Source organism: Carettochelys insculpta, chromosome 6 (genome assembly GCF_033958435.1).
Source record: "Carettochelys insculpta isolate YL-2023 chromosome 6, ASM3395843v1, whole genome shotgun sequence".
NCBI lineage: Eukaryota > Metazoa > Chordata > Testudines > Carettochelyidae > Carettochelys > Carettochelys insculpta.
In genome coordinates, this window is record NC_134142.1 from 100,605,880 (window position 1) to 100,628,920 (window position 23,041).

At 40.2% G+C, this 23,041-nt stretch overlaps 1 long non-coding RNA gene across 1 annotated transcript; it reads right to left on the reverse strand.

Annotated features, from left to right (window-relative positions):
* Window positions 1-1,308: 1,308 nt before the first annotated feature.
* Window positions 1,309-22,789, reverse strand: LOC142014306 (uncharacterized). Its single transcript, XR_012645915.1, has 4 exons — window positions 22,688-22,789; window positions 21,111-21,139; window positions 18,035-18,200; window positions 1,309-1,425 (listed from the first exon to the last, which is right to left on the reverse strand). It is a non-coding gene; the product is annotated as an uncharacterized LOC142014306 (long non-coding RNA).
* Window positions 22,790-23,041: the final 252 nt, after the last annotated feature.

Consider the following 23,041-nt stretch of genomic DNA (forward strand, 5'->3'; position numbering starts at 1 on the left):
AATAAGTCACTATTTAGGCAAAGTTCCCACTGGAGTCAACAATTCTAATATATTTAACCACCCTAAATTTTGCAAACACAAAATTTAAGGAATCCTTTACCCTGCAGAATGAATTGCCAGTTTTGTCTTCAAACTCATGGGATCTGCAGGAAATCAGGGACATCCACACAAAATACCTTGTGCCTCCAATTCTTCAACCCAATCTTTGCTCCATAGCAGCATGGCCCTAACTGAGTTGCAGTACAAAGAGTGTACTTACATATGGAGAGTGTCCCCAGGAAGGAGAACAGAGAATCAATCAGAATTATACGCTTTGAGTTTTCTCTTTGGGGATGGAGACGCAATCAACAGGACTGTGCTATGGAAATGAATATAGTTCAGCTGTCCATTTTGCTCTCATTAGGACTGCCTGAAGGAAATGAATACAGTTCAGCTGTCCATTTTGCTCTCATTGTTACCATAGTTTTATCCTTCAGAATATGCATATCCTTATGGCTCTAATTTCACTGTATGTATGTGTGTGAATGTGTTTACACACAGACACTTGCAGTTCTGGAAGTCCATATTTAGTGTATTTTCTTTGTTTAAATTATAGAATTTCCTTTTCTTGGATACCATATAATTTTTTTCTCCAAATGTTTTAAATATACTTACATTAAAAACAACATATCATTCCCAGATCCCAACACTCTAAAACTCTCACACCCTTGTTTTTTCTCCACTGAAGCAGCAATCACCATTTTCATGGTGTTGCCAAATCTGGGCCTTTTTCTAAATGTTTGTTTAATATACATACAAGAAACTGGGTTTCCTATTTCTGAGAAATTCTGCCAAAATGTTCAAAGATTTTTTTCTAACACAGCTTCTTTGCATTCACTCAACTGTGATGGTTCTGATGCACACATACTCTTTTCATCATCTCATCTCTCAGATGGAACCCATCAAGACATACTTACTGCTGTTGCTACTGCACTGAATGGCATAATCTATCAACTCAGCAAAATAAGGAATACAGCTTCATCCTTCATCAATGTGTTGTACTGAATAACTGGCCAAAAGTGAACAGGAATAAAATTGAATTTGTGGATAAGAGGAGTGTGAACAATGAGACGTACATAATTTCCCATGTTCCCAGGAAAGACACCCCACTTAATGAAAGTTTTACAGTTAGAGGTCCTGAGCACTTCATTTAATGCATATGAGTGCATTGTTTCTTTAAGATTGCACCAGTAGTCCAATCGTGAGGGAGACTGAATGAGATTCTGAAAAGAAGCTCAATAGGGAAGTAAAAGGGAAGCCTGTAAATAATACATTTTGTAAAAATTGTAATAAAGTTCCTTGGTCCATACTAGAAGGAAGTGATATTTACCATTGCCACAAGGTAAGGTTCTCAGCACTTCAGCATTGGGTCCTTTGTAATTACATCTGCAATATAGATAATGGATACATGTTGCTCATCATCTCAGAACTTGAATGAATGCTTCTATTCCTTAACAATATGCCACCATTACTAGATAATTGCTTCTTCTTATAAGAAATGTTTTGATATACATATTGTAAGCAAAGACTACCCTCTATTATGCTGCTACAGCCCTAATGAAGTCAGATTCCTCATTTAAATCCCTCCTATAGAATTCACTTTTTCTGCAAAGCTCAGAGCCACTACTTGCCCAGACAAGCAAAAGTCATGCTCCACCCAACATTATTCTGAAGGATAAGGAAAAAGTAAAAAACAGAGCAATAACCAAATAGATATACATCGCATTCAATGTTCATACTTCTGCTGTCTCCCTCAGTTTGCTTTGCCTTACCAGTGTCAGTAAAGCCATTGGGGCAGAGGCTGTCTTTGTTGTTTGCACAGCACCACACACATTGTCAGTTCCTAGTCAATTATAAATACAGTTAAATAAAAGTGAAGTGCCACCAGAAGAACTGATACAAAACTGTGGCAACATGTGGATTATCACCACAACATGCTGATTAGAATTTTGAGCTTCTCAAAATTCAGCAATTTTAGGATTTGAGATGTTTGTTTTAGCCACCGTGAACAGAGAGAACATAATTGCAAACTCTAGATCTGAGTTTGAATTAAAAAGGCCTCAAAGTTCAGGGGGAAATAAGAATTCAGATTTGGGATCTCTTTCTTAAATATCAGTTTAGATTAGGTTCAATCAAAACCAAATGGGTGGACTGTATACAACTATATTCCTTAATCTAAGAGCCTGCTTGGGTTTCTCTTCAGGTACCCAACTTCATACATCTTTCACCTTAGTATCTATACCTCAGTCCCCACATTTGTAACATGGAGATAACAACCCTTTTGTGCAGCCCCTACCTGGCAGGGGACTTTGAAGAATAAGTATTAAATGACTTTACAGGGATTTGAAATATATCTGACTTCATACAGGGCACTGCAAAACTTCAGTCTGGCTCTTGGTTTTTATGAGCTAAGTATGAAGGGAAGATTAATTTTGGGTGAGCTCTTCAAGGAAGGAAGATGTCCTTGTATCACAGCCCTTCAAACAGTCAAAAACCCTTAGCATCCATTTAAGTTAAAGCCATATTCCTTCTCTTGGCTAGAGCTGGTCAAAGTTATTATTCACTTGGAATAGTTTATTTAACAAATGTTGACGTGTTTAATTAAATAATTTATGAATACATTTTCTTTACATTATTTGATCAGCAAATAATACTCAATAAATCACAGCTTAGAGATTTTTCCCTATCAAACTATTTACAAGTACATGTTATCGTTGGATGAGCTCTGCACTTGGCCTGCTGTTTTGCCATCTTCATGAGTATACCTGCTTCGAAATGGTTATATTTACATATCTCATGGCTTATGAAGGACACCTGTATTCAGTATATCAGTCATCTCATAATTATAAATGCCACCACAAGCTAGACCCTCAGATGCTGCAAATTTGCATAGCTCCACTGAAATCCATGCTAGCTGAAAGCAGCTGAAAAACGTGAGCCCATAACTTGTACAGTAAACTCTGTCTTAACCGGCATGCTATCATCTGGAACTCTGAAGTAACTGTCATTTTAACCATAACTAAATTTTAGTTATGTTTTCCATAAATACACTATAGTGAAAGTAAATACAAATAAATACAGCAAATACAGTACTACTGTTGTTGGTAAGTAAAGTACTCTGCATACATTTTTATTGGTTTCTTAATATCTAATCTGATTTTTCTTTAGTGTTATGCATTGCTAGGTGTACCTCTCTATTATCCAGAATATCTGAATATGCGGCAACTTCCCAGTCCCAGGGCTGCCAGATATAAAAGAGTTTACTGTATCATGTAATATTGTCCATTTGTTGGTTCTCACTGGAGTATACTTTGACAAACTTTACACATTTCAGAGAGGAAATTTTGGCCCAAAGTGACTTATCCAAAGCCACACAGCAAGGCATCACTACGTTGTTATCTCTCCTGCCTTTTCTTTTTTTAAAGTAAAGGAAAAGCCGAAAGCTAGTTTGAACCACTGAAATATTCACAGCACTAGCCTAAACTACACTATGTGCCTTTCTTTTTTGCTAGCTAGTCCTGTTTAGCCTAATGAAGTGGCACATTTCATTCCCACCATATACCCTGTTAGGCTATATCCCCTTTGATGGAAAACAGAGTTGGCTACTTGTGACCAAGAGAAAACAGAGGTTAAATGAGTCACTACACTTTACACTTTTCTTGTAAAGTATGTGAAAATATAAATGCTAAATAACATTTAATTAAATTCCCTCTCTACCCACCACAGGGTAATTTCCCAGGCAAAGGCAAAAAGAAAAATCATTATTTCAGTCACGTGCTGTTGTGTATGGCTAAACACCAAACCAACCGGATTTATTAACTTCATATCTAACAGCAAGGAATTTGTGTCAGACCCACCACAGTACTAATAGATCTCCTACTGGGCCACAAACACTAGGACAAATGGCAGGGCCGAGAGCACAATCACAGCATGAATGGGCCTAAATTAGCCAGTGCCTAATAACCAGTTTACTAACACCTGTATTAGTACTGTATCACTGTGGGGAGGACTGCTGATAGACAAACCGTAATCCCATAAGCTTGTCATTTGCATATCCCTCATTAGCTGATTAAAACCTGAAGGAGGCAGGATTTTGCAGCTGGTGGGTCCATTCCAACACTCAGTCTGCCTGGGTGGCTTGCTAATGAAGTAATGTTGGTGAATGTGAGGTTTATATGTATGGAAGGGATTAAGAGTATTAGAACTTGTGTGAACCGATGTTGCCATATTCTCTCTACTGGATCACAGTAATTGGATGGGAGGAGCAAGACTGGATCCATTAGTTTTGTCTGTTTGCTCAGGAGCTGGGTGCTAGAGATTCAATTTTGCTTCCTTTTGCTCCTTTGCTTTTGTGAAGCATGTCTGCTTTGTCTCCGCTAGCTCTTAGCACCTCTGTGCACTACCCACACTAAGGCAATTGAGCTACAAAGACGACGCACTGAAGAATGTGAAGACAGGCAGTATAAAATGCAGCCTAGCCTCAAGTACTACTTGAAGGCAGCGCAATCTTGCCTAGTCCAATCCTGGGATAGAAAGCAAGAGATAATTGAAATCTATAAACACCTCTGGAGCCTTTTTATTATTTTATTGATTCTCCACGTTTGAGCTTAACAAACCGTAGCATCAAAGAAGCCGCAAGCTCCTTACAAGGAAACTGAATGGTTTAAATTTTGGTGACTCAAGAAGCAATTGTTGCAAGTATTTGTTGGGCCTGCATAACTTTAATGCAAAAAGAAAAAATCCATTTCCTATGTTATTTGTACAGCTGGAGTAATCACTCTGTGTCAGTGACGATGTAAAAAAATGCATTATCTTTCCCATAGAACCACTAATGCACCTCCAGGAAAGTCATTAAGAAAATATACTAAGCAGTTTGGAAAACCTTGAAAGCCAAGCATTGTCTGGCAGAGTATGGAGCAGTAAATGACACACAACATGCATTCAACAGAGCAATGAGATGTTCAACATTTCAGCACAGCCACATCATTTTCATCAGCAATTTGGCGAAGACTGCACCTGGAGTGTTGTGGCTGAAAACTGAAGGAAAAGATATTGGAATGAAATTTTGATGAGTACCAAAGAAGGTGTTTAAGTAAAATTTGAATTTTTTGTCAAATAATCTACTTCATTATTTTCTCTTTGATTATGTTTATTGTCGCTAAACACAAAATCTCTCATAAAACCTCACTATGTTTAGGCCAGTGAAATTAATATTTGTAATGTCTCTTCATTTGGTGTTCTTCTCCTAGTCTCAGAACATTGCTTGTAATATCAGAGAGAGTGATAAAAACTGCCAGCACTAATCACACATGTTAAAATTATTAACGTCAACAATCAATACTGAAAATAATTAATTATTCAATGGGTTTGTCAGTATATATTGTTAGTAATTTAGATTAGACTATTTTTAAAGTTAATAAAATAAAAAGGATTATTAAAATAATAGACTTTTTAATTACTTACATTAAGACAACTTTCAGTAACCTGACTGGTATATTTGAGCTTCTGTTCTTGGTCAGTTTTGCTTTCTAGTTCTCATGCACTTGCACTGAGTTGCAGTTGTTTGAGATCCAAAACTACAGGGGAGCGTTCCAGTTAGAGGCGGTCTTAACCTAAAAACCTATGAGAGCTAATATTAGGGGCCCAATTCATCTTTGCACCTTGCTGACCTCAGGACAGGACTTAGAAAGGGAGAAATGGGGTGACAAAGGGCCCTTCATGGCATGCTTCAGCCCCCCAGTGTGCCCGGAGAAGACCAAAGTCTGCCCTAACTAGTGTCTGGGTACCTTAACCACCCAGAACCATTGGGTCAGCCAGGAATAGTTACAGAATAGAAGTTCTCTGGTCACAAATCATTTCACCCTTGAGAACTTCTCCAGCACATCTCCTGGGCCAGTGACTCCTGTGGGAGAGCCTGTAGCTGGCTGTGCTGGCTTTACTCTATTTAGAGACTCCTCCAATGTCCCTGAGGGCTAGTTTCAACCTTTTAAGATGGTGCTGCAACCTTGTGATGTATGGGCCCCCTATCCCTTTAACAAGCAGAACTAACTTATTTTTTATCTGACCACTAGTGCCTGGGGTGGTTTGGAATCCAGATCTGAATCTGAGCTTTCCCAAAGTTCACATGTTTGAATTCAGTGTTCAGATTTGTCCTTTTAGCTACATACATTGCAGATCCGTGCAGGGCTTTCATTCTGCATGGCTCCAGTTTCAGTTAAAAATGTTTCATTGACATTAAAAGAAAGATCTGCAAATGCCTCTGTTCAAATTAAGTTTTCCAAATTATTTTTAGCACAATACCTAAATCTGATGGTTAAACTCCTTGACAAATCCCTTACAGTCTTACACAAGGTGCCAGAGACAAACCACCATCACCATAATTCCCTACTCCCTTCCATTTAATAAGGACTAGCTGCCACTGGGGACAATCAATTCCGTCATTTGATTTGGCCCATTATTTCCCTGTAGTTAACAAAAAGCTCCAAGCTGTATTGTATCTGATCCTGCATCCAAATTGGAGAAGTTTCAGAAAATTATGGGAGAGGCCAACAACCGGTACCATAAGCCAATTCTCTTCCAGACCCTGAGACCCTCCATTTCCTTTTTTTTCATTTCTCTACAGGATTTGAGCAGACTGCAGCCAGGCAGTCAGACGCCCTTCAGACACATCCATGCAGCAGCTCTGACAATGCCAGCCTTGTCTCCGGGAAAACATTGCATACATCAGACTAACGTTATTTCCATATTCCCACAAATCAGGCCACTATTTCATTTCATGGATGATAAATGAAGCTGTGAGGCCAGCCAAACAACTCCACAGTGGTCAAAACAAATTTGAGTTGTGTGATACTTTCATAAATCACTTCCAACAAGGACAAGTAACAGCAAGGTGGAACTTTTCTAGTAAGCAGAGTAGATGCCCAACAGTGATCTGCTTGCTCCAGGGGTCAGCAATCAAAACAGCAAGAAGAGCCATTTTTTTCCAATTTCCTAAAAGTTCAATAATTCAAGAGCCACAAGAGACAGTCCTTAATAGATAATTTCAAACCATACTTTTTGTAACCCCTAGTTTAAGAACAGTGCATACGCTATGATTTGTAATGTGATACATCTTTACTGCAGGACGTTTACAAACTTTTTACATATTCTGTTTCCTCATACTTTACATGTGTATTTGTACCACTGTCTTCCAGACTTTCACTCCCAAATTCACTCTCTCACTAGAGTACACTAGGGGGAATTATTCAACATTTTGAGATCACATAAGTTTGCTATATAGATGTGGGTTGTTCATTTTGGGGCTTTTAGATGTTCACTGTTTATCAAAAATAAGCAGAACAGTTTAAAAAAAAAAAAGCTTTGAAATTACAGTATTGGTAGCCACAAAGAAATTCTTAAAGAGCCGCATGCAGCTCTGGAGCTGCAGGTTGCAGACTGCGGCTTGTGCTGTACCATACACTTGCAACAGCTCAGTAATCTCCTTTGCTATATTTGCTTAATAAAAGTTTTGGGAAACTAGTTTTCAGGGAATATTCCTTTAATTTCTGTTCCTAGTTTAGGCCCAGTCCTTCAATCTTTACTCATATCAGTATCCTTGCTCATGAAATCTGTCTCACTGACTTCAGGCCCATGTGAGTGAATGAAGATAGGCTGTTCACTGAAGTTGGCCAAAACCAAAAGTTGGCTAAAAAATGCGCTGCAAATGTTTTATGAATTGCACTTTAATTAATTAACAGTCACAGGCAGTATGTCTAACCAACCCTTGCCCATGCATTGATGTCTGACATCTTAGACAACAATTTACAAAAAAATAAAACCACTGTGTGGTTCTTGGAGGTCTGTTAAAATAAAAAAGGTTTCCATACAAATATAGCTCAGTGGTCCCTAAAATTTCATGAGGAAGGATGTTCAAGAGAGCTGGGACAGCACAGGAAAAATATCAACCTCCTCCTCCTCCTATAAACTGTACCATACTTGCCAGCTGATTGAACAAGGTCCATTTCAGCAATAAGTGCAGTATAAGCTTGATTATCTGGTATCCCTGGGGAATGGGGGTTGCCGCATAACCAAATGTGCCCATTAATCAAGCTGGAGCTGCCAGCCCCACTCGGCTGGCCCCGGCCAGGCAGCCAGCCCAGCAGATGCTGGTTACCCATACTTGCCAGTTATCCAAGTGCTAGTTAATATGGCTTCCATTATTTAGAGATGAAAGGGTTATTTCATTTCTAGCACACCCTCATTGAAACTCTATTCATATGGCAGTCCTTGCTTCTAATAGGCACAAGTGTGTCATTTTTCTTCCTGTGTCATTTGTAATATGAGCCATTGCTCGTGAGGAAAAGATTCATGGCGTGGTTCTATCCTGTATAATTATTTTTAATGAATGTGTCCTGAAGATCTTGAAACATATGCCCCAAGCTCGCAGTCCTTACTCAGGCAACAAACTAAAAATAACCTTGACTTTAACAGAAGATTTATCTAAGTAATAATTGCAGGAGCAGGCACAAAAGACATATTTTAAATTTATAATACAGTTTCCTCCATTAACCAGCTTGGCAATAAATCAAAATGGTTTATTGTCTTCTAATGTGGCATTTTATAGTTGGAAATAGTTTTCATGTTATCAGCGCAAGGCAGTAAAAGGAATCAAATGTTTTGTTACATCTCTGTTTCTAATCCACTTCTCTTTGAGTTTTATTCCGTAGTCTATACACTGGAAAATGTATTTGCTAGCAGTCTTGTACCTTGAGGCAGTGTCCTAGAAACAGGCTCCATAGCCTCCATAACAAATCTCTTTTATGGGCAGTGACTTTTAAGAAGCACAGGTACAAGGCAACGGTGCCGGGAATCTCAGACAGGAGTTTGTTTACAAATAGCTAGGGTGTCAGTGCAACTCTTCTTGACTTTTTTGGGAATAAGATTAGGCTCTAGAAGATTTTTTTCCAACTTTTAGCCTAGTTCCCTGTTGTTGAAGGCAAAATTTTATTGTTCGTACTCCTGAAAAGAGTACAGGGATGTGCCCTAGGCAAGAGGTCAGCATCCTTTGGCTAAGTCTACACGTGCACGCTACATCGAAATAGCTTATTTTGATGTAGTGACATTGAAATAGGCTATTTCGATGAATAACGTTTACACGTCCTCCAGGGCTGGCAACGTCGACGTTCAACTTCGACATTGGGCAGCACCACATCGAAATAGGCGCTGCGAGGGAATGTCTACACACCAAAGTAGCACACATCGAAATAAGGGTGCCAGGAACAGCTGCAGACAGGGTCACAGGGCGGACTCAACAGCAAGCCGCTCCCTTAAAGGGCCCCTCCCAGACACAGTTGCACTAAACAACACAAGATCCACAGAGCCGACAACTGGTTGCAGACCCTGTGCATGCAGCATGGATCCTCAGCTGCAGCAGCAGCAGCAGCCAGAAGCCCTGGGCTAAGGGCTGCTGCACACGGTGACCATAGAGCCCCGCAGGGGCTGGAGAGAAAGCGTCTCTCAACCCCTCAGCTGATGGCCACCATGGCGGACCCCACTATTTCGATGTTGCAGGACGCGGATCGGCTACATGTGCCCTACTTCGACGTTCAACTTCGAAGTAGGGCGCTATTCCCATCCCCTCATAGGGTTAGCGACTTTGACGTCTCGCCACCTAACGTCGATTTCAACTTCGAAATAGCGCCCAACACGTGTAGCCGTGATGGGCGCTATTTCGAAGTTGGCGCCGCTGCTTCGAAGTAGCGTGCATGTGTAGACGTGGCCTTTCTGAGATAGCGTGCCGAAATTTGATCTTTTGACCTCTATGTACAGTCCGGGTGCTGGTGATACTTTTTAAAGTCACTAATAGGCATACTTACAACAGCTTAATTAATAAATAAATAAAGATGCAGAGCTTTACCAGTTGTGGGGCAGTTGGTAGCATTAGCTGGTCTTCTGTTAAGCCAGTCTGAAGAAGTGGATCTGCTCTGCACAAAGCTCATCACATAAATTATTCTATTAGTTTTTGAAGTGCTACATGACTGCTTTTTTTTTTGTGAATGTACAAACTAACAGATACCTCTCTGTGAGTATTAACAAACACTTATGTTATTCATAGGCTGCTTCTCACCAGCAGCTTGACAAAATATAGAAAAAGATCAAGGCTCTACTAAAATTATATTAACAAACTTTAAGAGAAAGCTGCCAAATGAATCATGCTATAGCTGCACTGTGGCGAATACCAGAGAACATAATAATGCTCCCAGTTGTTTGTTTGAATCATTTTATGATGCTGCATGCATATTAAGCTGATGTACCAACACTAATGTACCATGCCTTTCTTGGAGCTCAAATTATAAAATGTCTCATAAAAATAAACACTTTTATTGCCAAATTCATGAATGATAATCTCACAGATGTAAATAATTAAGCATAGAATTTACGAAGGTAATTAAAGTGGGTTATGTTGCTGTGGGTGGCTGTGTGGGTAGATTGTATTTTTTTGCACAGTGCAGTCAGCAGTTGCCTGCTGATGAAGATGCTCAGCACATCACAGAATCAGGCCCTGGTAAAACAAAAGGCAACACAGATTTTCTGCAGCTCTGCTCATATTTGTGCTGTGGGAACTGAACATTTTGCTGCTCCTCAAATTTAACACACGCCAACATCCCGATGCTGCTGCTGATCTGAGAGATTAAAAACATCTCTGCTGACGTGCTCATGTTTCCACAAAACTTGATTCCAGAAGCAAAGGAAGAGGCTAAGAAAGAAAAGATCCATGAAACACTATCTTTTCTGCTCCTAGTAACTATGTGATTGGGCCTCTAGGAACTACCATTTGTCATCCACACTATGTGAAAGTGTCCCTGTCCTAGAAATAACAGAACCTAAGTTTTATCCCACATCATTTTTTCTTGTTATGAAGATAATGACTAGGTAGTGATAAATAAAAATTAAGATTTTTTTATATAAAACCACACTTCTCACTGTCCACCTCAGTTTATGAAAATGGGAATAGTTATAAAAGCTGGACTGACTTTTTCACTGTTCCCTTGCTGTCCTACTCTTTGAAGTTCATCTAATTTGTATAATTGGTTAGTTTCATTTTTATTCCTAAGGCGTTTTCATTCTCTCTTGAGGTAGTAACCCCCTGTGGTGCTGTTGGGTTGTCAATAATATTGCAAGACTATGTTTAAATCCCTAACTATTCACACACAAAATATTGACATAAAAATGAACTGTGGAAAAAATTGTGTTACAAATTTTGACCTGGCCAGTGCTCCACAGATGACTGGGCCCATCACTACACAATGCTATGGAATATCCTCCAGACCCTGACTGGGGGCAAAGCATCCCTGTCTGACTGACAGGAAAACAGCTTAGCTAGGCAAATAGGATACTTAGCTATAACCCCAACTTCAGGGGAAAGCTTTAAGTCGGGACCCATTAGCCCTGAAATAATGGCCCTACCTGAAGGAACTGTGGAAATTCTAGGTCCTTATATAGCACTCATCAACCCATCATCACCCTTGCCTCTGAGTGAACTCTACCGACAATGGTTATTTTGGAGGCACTGAGGTGACCATCCTCTGTGGTGGCTTTGGTGACAGAGATCTATTCCCTTGAGACCATCACTTCTGCTGAAATACCATTGTGCTTGCCTACCTGACTTTTGGGGTGCCCCACCACCCTGACCTGCTGAGGTACACCCTCCCATCTCCTCCAGCACTGGCACAGAATTGGGATCACAGTCCTCAGAAAAGTAATATAGACACTGACAGGTACACCACCCCTATGGGCTTAGAAACCCAGATAAATCCATCTTATGCTACGTAAGGTTTTAGACACAAGAAGCTCATAAAATGTTTGCCGTCTTTATCAATGAAAGAGAGATATGCACAGCTGTTTGGTTCCCCAGGTAATGATTATAAATAAATATAATATAAATAATAAAAAACAGATTTTATTAAGTATAAAAAGTAGGATTTAAGTGGTCAGAAGAGATAGTAGAAAGAACATTGTAGGTTACTAAACAAAATTTAAAAACCATGCAATTTAAAAACCATGCAAGCTGAGTTTAGTATACTAAAAGAACTTGTTACAAATGATAATTTCTCACCCTAGTTCTTTTTTCAGGTGGGCTGTGTCTACATGGTGCCCAAACCTGGAAATAAGCTACGCAATTTGTGCTACAAAAATTGCATAGCTCATTTTAAGTAGATTTCAAAATAGGCTATTTCGGCATGGGTGCTGCTTAAACGGGCCACCTGCCAAAATAAAGCCCTATTTAAAGGCATCCCTGTACTCTTCCTGCAATGAGGTTTACAGGGATGCCAGAATAGATTTGCTTGCTATCTCAAAAACTGTTTCAGGACAATGGGCCCTTTGCATAGATGTGGGAGGTTATTTCTGGATACCACATTATCCTGATGTGGTGCCTGCCATGTAGACATAGCCATAAAGTTCTTCACAGGCCAGAACTGTCCTTTCTGACCTGGGTGCAGCAATTCCCCTGTTACAATATTTTTGTTTATTGCTATAATCCTTTTTGTTTTCAGGCATTGGGGCTGCTTGTGCAGGGTATACAATAGCACTTACTGCTGCTCTGAAAGGAAACTGAAGCTATCACTCATGGTCAGTAAGTATTACATATTCCAAAAAATTGTTAGCATTATTGGTCAATTATTTTCCATCCCATGGATAACAAAATACAGTGCAACATTCAGAGTATAGATGCCCTAAATTTTAATTATTAAAGCTCTACAGGCTACAAGATCTCCTGTTTTAGGAGTGTCAGATCTTCCAGACCATGTAGGTACTTATATGACTCTCATCACCCACGTAGCTGATGTTAAGTTATGGAGCATGCTGACCTGTCCAAGGATTTGTAAATCTGAAAGAAAGCTGGGTAGTAGCAGCTCTGAAAGTCATAAGATAACAGCTCTTTTAGTTTCTGATTGACAATGGGGAGTTAAGGAGTCACCAGGCCTGGATGGATCCATTTGACCCATTAGGCCAGAGGTGATTAGGAAAACTCCTATTTTTTAAACAGCGGTGTCTTCCAGAACCCACTAATCCAATCATACCTCTTAACAAACCTACGCCTTCAAGTGTGCCAGAACAAACAAAAGGAAAAAAATAAGGTAACTGCAAAATAATCCAGTTAGAAAAAGTGAGAGGGCCCTTGTTACAAGCTACAACCAGTTTTGCTTTTGGATGCAGTCAATAAACCAGTTCCAGCTGTAATGATTTTGAAGTGGGAAGGCATCAATTCTGCATCCAGAATGCACCTCATGGTGAGGGCTGGGCAAATCACCAGTTTTTAAGGTCAGTGTTCAATCAGAAAAAATAGATGTAAAAATATAATTTCAGAGCCAACCAAATTATTTTTGTTTTCTTCAAAATAGAAAAAAGTCATTTCAGACTGAACAAAATCCAATCAATTCAATCCACATTAAATTCATGGGAGAGTTCCAACATTTAATGGATTGTTCTTAATTAAAATTAGGTACATTATGGAATTGTTGGGGTGCAGGAGGAAGAATAAGAACCAGTATTTGATACTGTGTGCAGTATAGACCACTGGTATAGAAGGCCACAGGGTTTTCCTGTAATTTGGCTCCTTCAGTGATTATACACAGGGAAAGGAGTCACAGAGTATTGCAATTATTGTAATTGTATAAGCATAGTGCCTAGGAGCCGTAGGCGTGGATCAGTACCCCTTTGTGCTAGATGCTGTACAAACACAGAACAAAAACAAGACAACCTCTGCCCTATGGAGATTAATATATAAAGAAAGTAATCCCTACTATTTTGTCCCAGTTAACATTCAATCTGCTATAAAGACCATTGCCTCTTTGCCCTATCCCCACAGCTCCACTGCTGCCTATGGTTTGTTTATTTTATCAGGAGTAAAAGGTGGCATGACTAGGAGGTTATCCAGCTCCAAACCCATGCCCGTTTCTCTCCCCATCCCTCACCCCAACACACTACCTTTGCACTATAAACAGTCCAGCTGAACTAGAAAACACATACACTTGTGTGTCTGTCTGTGCATATGCATAGTTTATCATATCTACCTAAAACACAAATAACCAATGGTAGGAGGGAGATTCTTTGTGAGCAATACATGGATTTGAAAAGTTTAAGTTTAGCTGAACGCACACTTGCATTATTTAACACACGTTCTCCCCTTGTTTTGTCTGCCCTATCCCCATCATTTACTGTTAAACAGGTCCCTTATCTTTATTGATCACTTCATTTATCTTTTCTTAACTCCCTGTTCACCGTCTGGTGCTGTGTGTCCAAGGTATTGAGGCCAAACATCCGTCTGTTCAGACTGTCATGACTGGTTTGCTTTTGAAACAATAGGGGGAGCAGGTGGTGTGACTAAGTAGACCCTCGACAGAATAAGGGCACCACTGCTGTGTCCTGTCCCAACCTGCCAGTGATTCCCCACCCTCCCAACTGTTCCACATTAAAGCAGTCAACTGTGGCTTTACAGTCCAAGTTTTACACAACTGTTTTACAAACCAGGAAGAATTTCTTTTGTTGAAAATCTTTTGTTAGGCAGCAGAGAATGGGGGTGGGGTGGAGAAAGCCAATTCCAAGACGGAGTGCATTTTAATGTGTATGTAGATATACACTATGCAATGTGCCAAGCTGGTTATTTCATACTTCATCTATTGCTGTTCCATTTGTAAAGCCGTCATTAGATGCAATTGCACAGCATATCTGAAAACTTTATTTTGTGATTAAAAACATCTCCTTGTGTAGTTATAGGCACACACTTTTGTTGCTAAGGGAAGGAAATAAATTATTATGCCACCATAAGGATTATTTAGGGCAAATACTTTCTAAAAGTGAAAATAATTAACCTTTTAAAGTGACTGATCTTTGGATAGGAATAGTCTCCAGTTTTTCAATTAAAAAGTAGGTAAAGCCCTTCTGAGTGAATAGTTCTCTTAAATTTAGGCTAGATGATAAAGCACATGAACAAATGAGCCAGATTCTAATCTCATGGCTGGTCTACACTAGAAACTTACATCAGTAAAGCTAGGTCTCTCATGGGTATGGATTTTTCATTCACACACAAATAAAAAAAAAATCACAAAAACCTGAGAGCAGTAGCTATACTGATGTAACCCCAAGTGTGCCCCATGCTAGGCTGATGGAAGAGAAACCGGGGAGGTGAATTACCTACGCTGATGGGAGAAGCCCTTCTCTTGGCATAGGTTGGGTCCAACCTGAAGTGCAACAGCAGTATCACTGCCTCTGCACCACGATTGTGTTTTAAGCATAGACATATCCTTGGTTACATATGAGTAACTGCACTGAAAGCAACACACAGCTTCTGGTACCACACCATTTTTATACTGATGTAGCTCCTGCAATTCTTAGCCTTTTCTGGAAGTAATTCTGAATTTACACAAGTGTAAAGGAGCTAAGAAATTTACCGCACTAACTCTTGTAGTTTACCAAGAGTTTTGCTTTTGCTTATAAGGTTTGGTCCTGGAAACTGCTGAGAGATCTAGAACTAAAACAGCAAAACATCTAAACATATGAATTGTCTCCAAATTCAAGATAGCTTAAGTACTTTGGTTGGGCCCGAGTGCTTAGTGCCTTGCAGCACTGACCCTCAGAGAGAGAGCAAGAACTATTTTTTTAAAATATGACAGCTGTGAAACCAATCTGGTATTACAACTAATACTAATGCAGAAGCTGAATCAGCTGGTTAGCATTGCTTTTCTCCATGAAAGATCACCAACTGAGGTATGGCCAAAGGTTTCACTCACAGCAAAGAATTTCTTTCCATTCCACACACACATTTTAAAGAGAACATTGCAATTTATATGTATTCATCACAGAGTGACATTCTATTTCACTGTCCAAAGCAAAACAAATCCCCACACAGTCAAAACAGAAACCCAGAATTTTCACAGGTAAAACTATTGAGAAATTGTGCAAAAATAGAAGTTAAGATTGAAAAAAATATTTTAAGCCAGCGTGTTGTTTACACAGAGGCCCCTGTGCACCACTGCCTGTTTAAAGGAACCTATGTGTAAATGAGAATTAGTCTTTTTGTCTTGAAGGACACCAGGACAGAAAGGGGTTTAGTGAATGTTTGCTCTTTGCCAACAGAATGAAGGACAGTGGTCCCTCTCTTTTCAAATGGCACAGTAAGGACCCTCATCCTTGATCCTGGAGTCATGTTTATAAATCTTTGTTTTATTCTCTTTCCACTGTAGCCTGGCCTGCCCTCTAGTCTCTGTCTGACTGTAACTTGTAGACAAAGGGTGAAACCCTGGCTCTATTGGAGGTAATGGCAAAATGCCCATTGAATTCAGGGGCACCAGAACTGCACCCAAAGGGCATTCAGTCCTGCACTCAAGGGGGTTTTTACTTCCTAACAGGGGGTCTGATCCTGCAAAAGCTTCCTATAATGTGGGAGTCCCTTGAAGCCCTATTGAAATCCACAGGAATTTAGGTCATTTAACACCAACCAAAATCAGGCTAAATTCTCATTCCCCACCCAAGCCTGAAGGTTATGCATTCTTTTATAGGAGACTGTTGGATAATATATGAAAACACAAAGCCCGTTTTTAATATTAAAAATTACATCTGGATTATAGCTCATCAGACTGATCGGATATTTATCTATATAGATCACAAATAACTTAGTAAATGTACTGAGTATCATATTCCTTCCTCTGAATATGAAATAGCAACAGCTGGAAGATTTAGGAAAAACTTCTAAATAGTTCTCTTATATCTCTGGTCATTTTGAATCTGAAGACTAAAATGCTCATAATTTTGTCATAGTTTGATTCCAGGTTAATAACCACCATCACATGGAAACATCATGGGATCTGCATTAAGATTAGAAAATTTAATAAGCTATTTCAATTTCCCTGTTATTAATTTGTTGCTAATGCTATATATGATCTGAATGTTGAGTTTAACAAAATCATTATGTTCCTCTTGGCTTTTATACCTGTGTTTTGTGTAGAAATCCAAACTCCTCAAAAAGGCTGCTCAGCATTCAAGAAGCTATTTGCCATGCTCAGATCAACTTAACTATGCCCATCCTGCCTCTTTTTTGTTTTAAAGATAAACCAAATTGCAGGAAATAGCAGCTCCAATTGTATTTTAACCTTTATATTTATTTCTAGAAAGATAAAAGCAAAAATTAAGCAAAACGAAATTGGAAGCCAAGTGACATAATGTACTAATATTAACCTCTTGCCTCCAGTGATCTGGATGCAAATTTGGCTTAGGTCACAAGTGATGTGAATTTGATGGACATTTGTCTACATCACAAAAGCCACCATATAATTTTTCACTATTTGTCACCAGTGACATTTTCTGCTCAGGGGAGGCCAAAGATTGGAGTAGCATAGATGTTACAGGTCAGGAGTAAGTTATACTGGCAGAGTGATGCAGAAATTTCACAGCATCTCAGCTGAGCTGTCCAGCACTGTGAACTCTTTTACAACAGGAGTAAAATTAGTCGAACTATTTTCAGATTATTAGAATAAGTATTCCAGTGTGTGGATGAAAGGCAAGAGGGGATTTTAAAAAATAACCAATGTGCACCTGTGTATGACAGCAAGAAAAATGGATTTTTTACATTGGCCTGAAACAAGACTTACCTGTTGCAGTCATCTGGCTTGATGTAATATAGTTAAAAGGCAACACTTGGTTATCCTGACCACATGTAATGGTTTCATTTTAATTTCAAATGAGTAAAGGTATTTAAAGGGAGAGCAGGGATTCATAGTGGCTTAGGCTAATCCCATTTCAAATACAGTATCTGTATAATTGTTTTAAATAAAATTTAATACTTCCCTTTAACAATCCACAAATTATCACTTGACAATGAGAAATAATGGAGCTTTTTGTTGAAAAAAGAAAGCATGTGAGGACCGAAAGGTTAAACAGGTCTTTTCATCATGATAAATCACTGGTTAATGAGGCCACTATTGCTGGGTATTATCTTTGCTCACTTTAATGCCATTACCTTCTGGTTGTAAAGCTGACACTACTAATGATCTTCATTCTTTGAACTTTTCCACAATATTGACTGGTTGCACTGAGCAGATGTTACTTGGATTTGACTGAAAAGTGACAATTCTTACAATGGACGAATGAAAGGAATTATGTTGAATTCAAATGTATGCAGAGATCTGTAAGTAAAAACAAGAACCCTGTTCTGTTCTGACAATTACTTAGTCCTGTGCAAATATCATAAAGTTAGGGCAACTTCAAGAAAATCTCTTTTTTTTACACTATATTAGGTTTCTAAGTTTCTTTTTAATGAATGAATACAAAGGAAACATGTTCTGTACATTATTAACTACTGGAAGATGTACCTGACATTGCTTGGGTCTGTCAGGGCAGGGGCTTTGGGACGTGGGGTGCTCAGGGTAGGATCCAGGAGTCAGGGTTGGGGGATGTGAGGAGTCGTCCCAGGGCAGGGAAATAGGAGTATGTGGGGGTGCAGGAGTCAGGGTTGGGAGATAGGAAGGGTTCAGAGCAAGAACTAGGGAATGCAGGAGTCAGGTGTGTCAGGCAGAAGGTGGGAGAGGCCAGCCCCTTGGATTTATTCTGTGAGGTACCCAACAGTGAGATCTGGAATCCTGGAGTATATCACAGTTAATATTTTGAGTACCTTTTTGCTTTGACAAGTTTCCTATTTTCTAATGCCAAACTTATTCAGCATTGCAAAATGCTAGGATACTTGACATGGGTGAATAGAATCTTGAGAAGATCATAAGATCGTCAAATAGCATAATTCCCCAACACCCATATATTAAAATAGGTATTTGAATTTTAAATTAATTCCATGCATGCACCTATTACTGTAGTGTATACTACACCTACGATATGTATTTTCGAACAATCTCGAACTCCCTCATACTGCTTTCATAAATAAACAAATAGTTATATTTATGAGATCTCTATTTTAAGAATTTTGCATTAAGGACCTGATCCAAGACCCATTGAAGTAGCCTTAAATCCTGGCAAAGCGTGATGAGAAATAAAGGTGTGCACCCACAGATATTTCTTTTTCAAGATGGAGGGATGCCTGGATGAAGCCAAGCTCTGTTGCTCCTCTGTCCTCACAGATATGAGCAAATAACAAGCAACCACCAAGAAGCTGGGAGATAATGTGATCTATGGACTGAGATTCAGTAGACCTGGATTCTGTTCTCAGCTCTACCAATGACCTGCTGGGTAACCTCGGATAAGTCATTTCTCCACTATGTTCCTCAGTTTTTCTGTCTGTGTAATAGGGATAATGATACTGATCTCTTTTATAGAGTGCTCCGAGCTTGCCTGATGAGTGTTGTATCATTCTCATTATTACTCAACCCCATCTATTTTTCCATTAGTTGTAATTTAGTTTAGTTGGTAAACAATTGAGCAACTCCCCCACCCCTCCGCCACCATTCTTCAGAAAGAAGGAGTGTGTTTGAGAGGTTATAGGTATCATCTGCTCTCTTTTGCTTGTATTTGGACAATTTGAAATAAAGATGCTAGTGGGGCTTTGATTTTTTTTCCTCTATAGCACAGCATTGCTACACATGGTGAATTTGGTGTCCAGCTGCATGAGATTTGAGACTAAGTGTCTCTGCCCCATGGATCTGTTAACTGAGGTACCAGACAGTGAGGTCTGGAATCATGGGATTGCTTGATATCATGCTTAATATTTGGAGTACATTTGCTCTGTTTTGCATACAAAAATGCTCATGTATTCAAATGGGGAAACAGCATGCTCAGACGCAGCATAACTAGACTACCAACTTCCACTAACTTGAAAGGAGGGAGGCTGGCACTCATGGGTCATTGGAAGGAACGACAGAAAGAGGTATGAAGAAGCTCAAAAGTCACTCAACATTCAGGGAGGGAAGTTGGGCTGAGTTCAAGGCCAGATTAAGTATTTGAATTCCCAGGGCTTAGAGTCAGATGATTCTCTGCTTTTGTTGTTTAAAATGAGTAATGTTTCTAGTTGTCATGGGTGTCAAAAGAAGAGGAGTGGGTCTGAAGACAATAGCACTGAGGGCTGTGAAATGCCCCATACATAAAATCCAAGAACCACTTCTCTGGGGGTGCCTACCAATCCCATCCCAGCAGGACACTACGTGCCAAGACAAGGAGAGTATTTTTACTGATGTCCTTACTTCTTTGGATGGGGAAGGAGGGTCTCACACACACTGCTCCTATTCCCACTGGGGACACTGTCTTAGTGTGTGGCAGGATTGTCAGGGTGGAGCAATGGGTGGAGTTCCTGATGACCTTACTCCAGACTTGGCTGAAAGAGCAACACCAAGTCATAATCATCATAAACTATCTCCTATGTGCAAGGCCATGTCTACACTACAGTGATCTTTTGAAAGATGATTCTCTGGAAGATCTCTTCTGGAAGCTCTTTTTTCGAAAGAGTGCATCCACACACAAAAAAGGGGATCAAAAGAGCAATCTGCTTTTTCGAAAGAGAGAATCCACACAGCCCCCACTGTTTCAAAAGAACAGTCCAGGGACCAAAAAGTCTGGCACCATGAGGACTGCTCTTTCGAACAAAGGGCCCCGAAGTGTGTACACATGCTTTTTTCTGAATGAATCTTTCCAAAAAAGGTTCTGTTCCTCATTTGGGAGAGGAAGAGGGCCTCCAGAAGAAGTGCCACATTCTTTCAAAAGGAATTTGGAAGCGTGCATTTTGTGTCTGGATGCTCTGCTTGTTCTTTTGGAAGAGGACCTGATTTTCCAAAAGGACTTGCTAATGTAGATGCAGCCCAAGTGATCCTTCCACCTCCCAAATGACTAGAGCTCCCAACTTCATCTGTTCCCAGCTGGCAAAGTCATAACAAGTCTCCACTCATTATTCCTCCAGCCCTAACACCATCTTGCTGCAATCCCTTGTCTTATGTTGGTTGTGGCCCTAACATTATTGCAGAGGAATCAGTTGGCCCCAAAACTGGTCAGCCCTGCTGTATAGTTCATGGTATATTTCTGTTTCATTGCTTATAGAATAATGCAATTCACATGAGCTCTCAGACAGTAGATTTTACATACAATTGTTTTCATCTACTTACCAATCTTATTTCTTCACTTCATGAATCAGCTGCACATCCATATTGAGGGAGCCAGCATGGAAAGTGGTACAGATTGAAGGTATGGGGGAAGAAAATTAGTGTGATTTAATTAACAAAAATAAAAAGAAGCAAATAATCAGACTCACATTTATCACCATTATGTTCATTTGTTTGTTTCCCAGTCCCTTTGTTTATCTTTTCTGGCTGTACATTCAGAGACTGGGTGCCCAGAATATGTCTGCACTACAATGTAATCCCAGGACTAATGGAACTTAAATCAGATGACCTGTGTTAGCAGATCCAGGGCTTGAGCATCTACATTAATTCTTAGTCCAATATTAGAAGTTTCTAACTTGAATTTGAACCTGGGGTCTCTGGTGCCCACACTGCAGGACACAGACCCAAAAGAAGCCAGTACTCAGCTGGCTCCCTTCCCCCACAAGCCAATCCCATGGCTGGGGCTGCTGAGGTTCCAGTACTCAGCAGCAGCAAGTACCAGCACAAAAAAAGTACTGGCACTCTCCCAAAAAGCTGCTGCTCTATCCCTTTGACCATAGTACCCTGTGGGAAAACATCTCTGCCCACTTTGCTCATTACAGGAAGTTTGAGCAGCCTGCTAAGACAAGCTACTTACTAAGCAACATGGAGGAAGCCACTTTTCAAGAACTTCTCTTGTTCACACTTTCACTCCTGTGTCAGGAATTGGGTAGAGCGTCTGTGAGGGGCTAGTGGACATTTCAGCTGATCCAAGAAAAGCCTAAGAGCTTCAGGTGGAGACAGCAGCTGAGGTGTACCCAGGCATGACAGATTCTACATGGCCGATGCTGCTCACTACTCTTGGTATAGCTGCTGATGCCCCTACATAGACCGTCATGTCTGAGCGTGGGCCAGAAGCACCTCATCATGCAAACCTAGGATGACTAGCAGTGAGTCCAGAACTTTCTATGAAGAAAGCTACCTTTCTGAGAAACTTGGCCCAACTCTCTAGGATAAAGACATGCATAGGGCCACGCTTGTCGGTCCAGAAGCAATTTCTGTCAACATCTATTGCCAACCAGTTTGGTATGGAAAAGCTGATGGTAAAATGGTGGTGGAGGTTTCTGAGATGGTCAGGCATCTGGTGTACCCCAAGTTGCTAGGCATAAAAGGTATTCCTGGTGGGTTTTGAGAGAATGGCGTTTCCAAGGTGAACCAGGTGTGCCTCAAGGAGCATATGAGTACATAAACCACAAAAGATACTGCATTGTTAGTCCTGTTGTGGACCAGATAGGTCACTTTGCAATCTCAGTATGGCCTATACTGGGAAAGTTCAAGATGCCAGGGTCTTTTTCCCCCACTACCCTTACCAAGTTCTATTGCCATAAATGCAGTTACTGCTCCCCACCAATATACTGGGGAACCCCCGGGTGTAGTCTCTTTCTCTCTGACTTATGAAACCACAAGGCCCTAACCAATGATAGTTTAATTACATTTTTGTGGGTGTAATATGGTCATGGAATATAGCTTTGACAGAAATCCCTTTTAAGATGTTTACAGACCTGTTTGGATGTCAATGGCATCAGGGCTGTCTACATTACCATAGCTTGCTGTGATCTTCACCATCCTCATGAAGCAGAGGTGAGCCTGTTTCACCTGAATGGATGTAGAGCAGCAAGGGGGTGCTGAATCGGTAATCCCAGCCATGAATACATCTACTGTAGCTGGAACTTGCTTTGTGTTCCCACATGATGGAAGAGAGGCAATTAGTACATCTGTGAATGTGCTTGTCAGAAATAGATTTGGGAGGGGACTCAGTGCTTGGGAATGGCAGGCGGCTTGATTACAGAGCTCTTCACTGCCACATGTGGCCACACACCACAGCATGGACACAACCTGTTTTTCACTGCTGCGTGTAGCTACACATGCCCTACATGCTGCTACCAGTGTTGTGC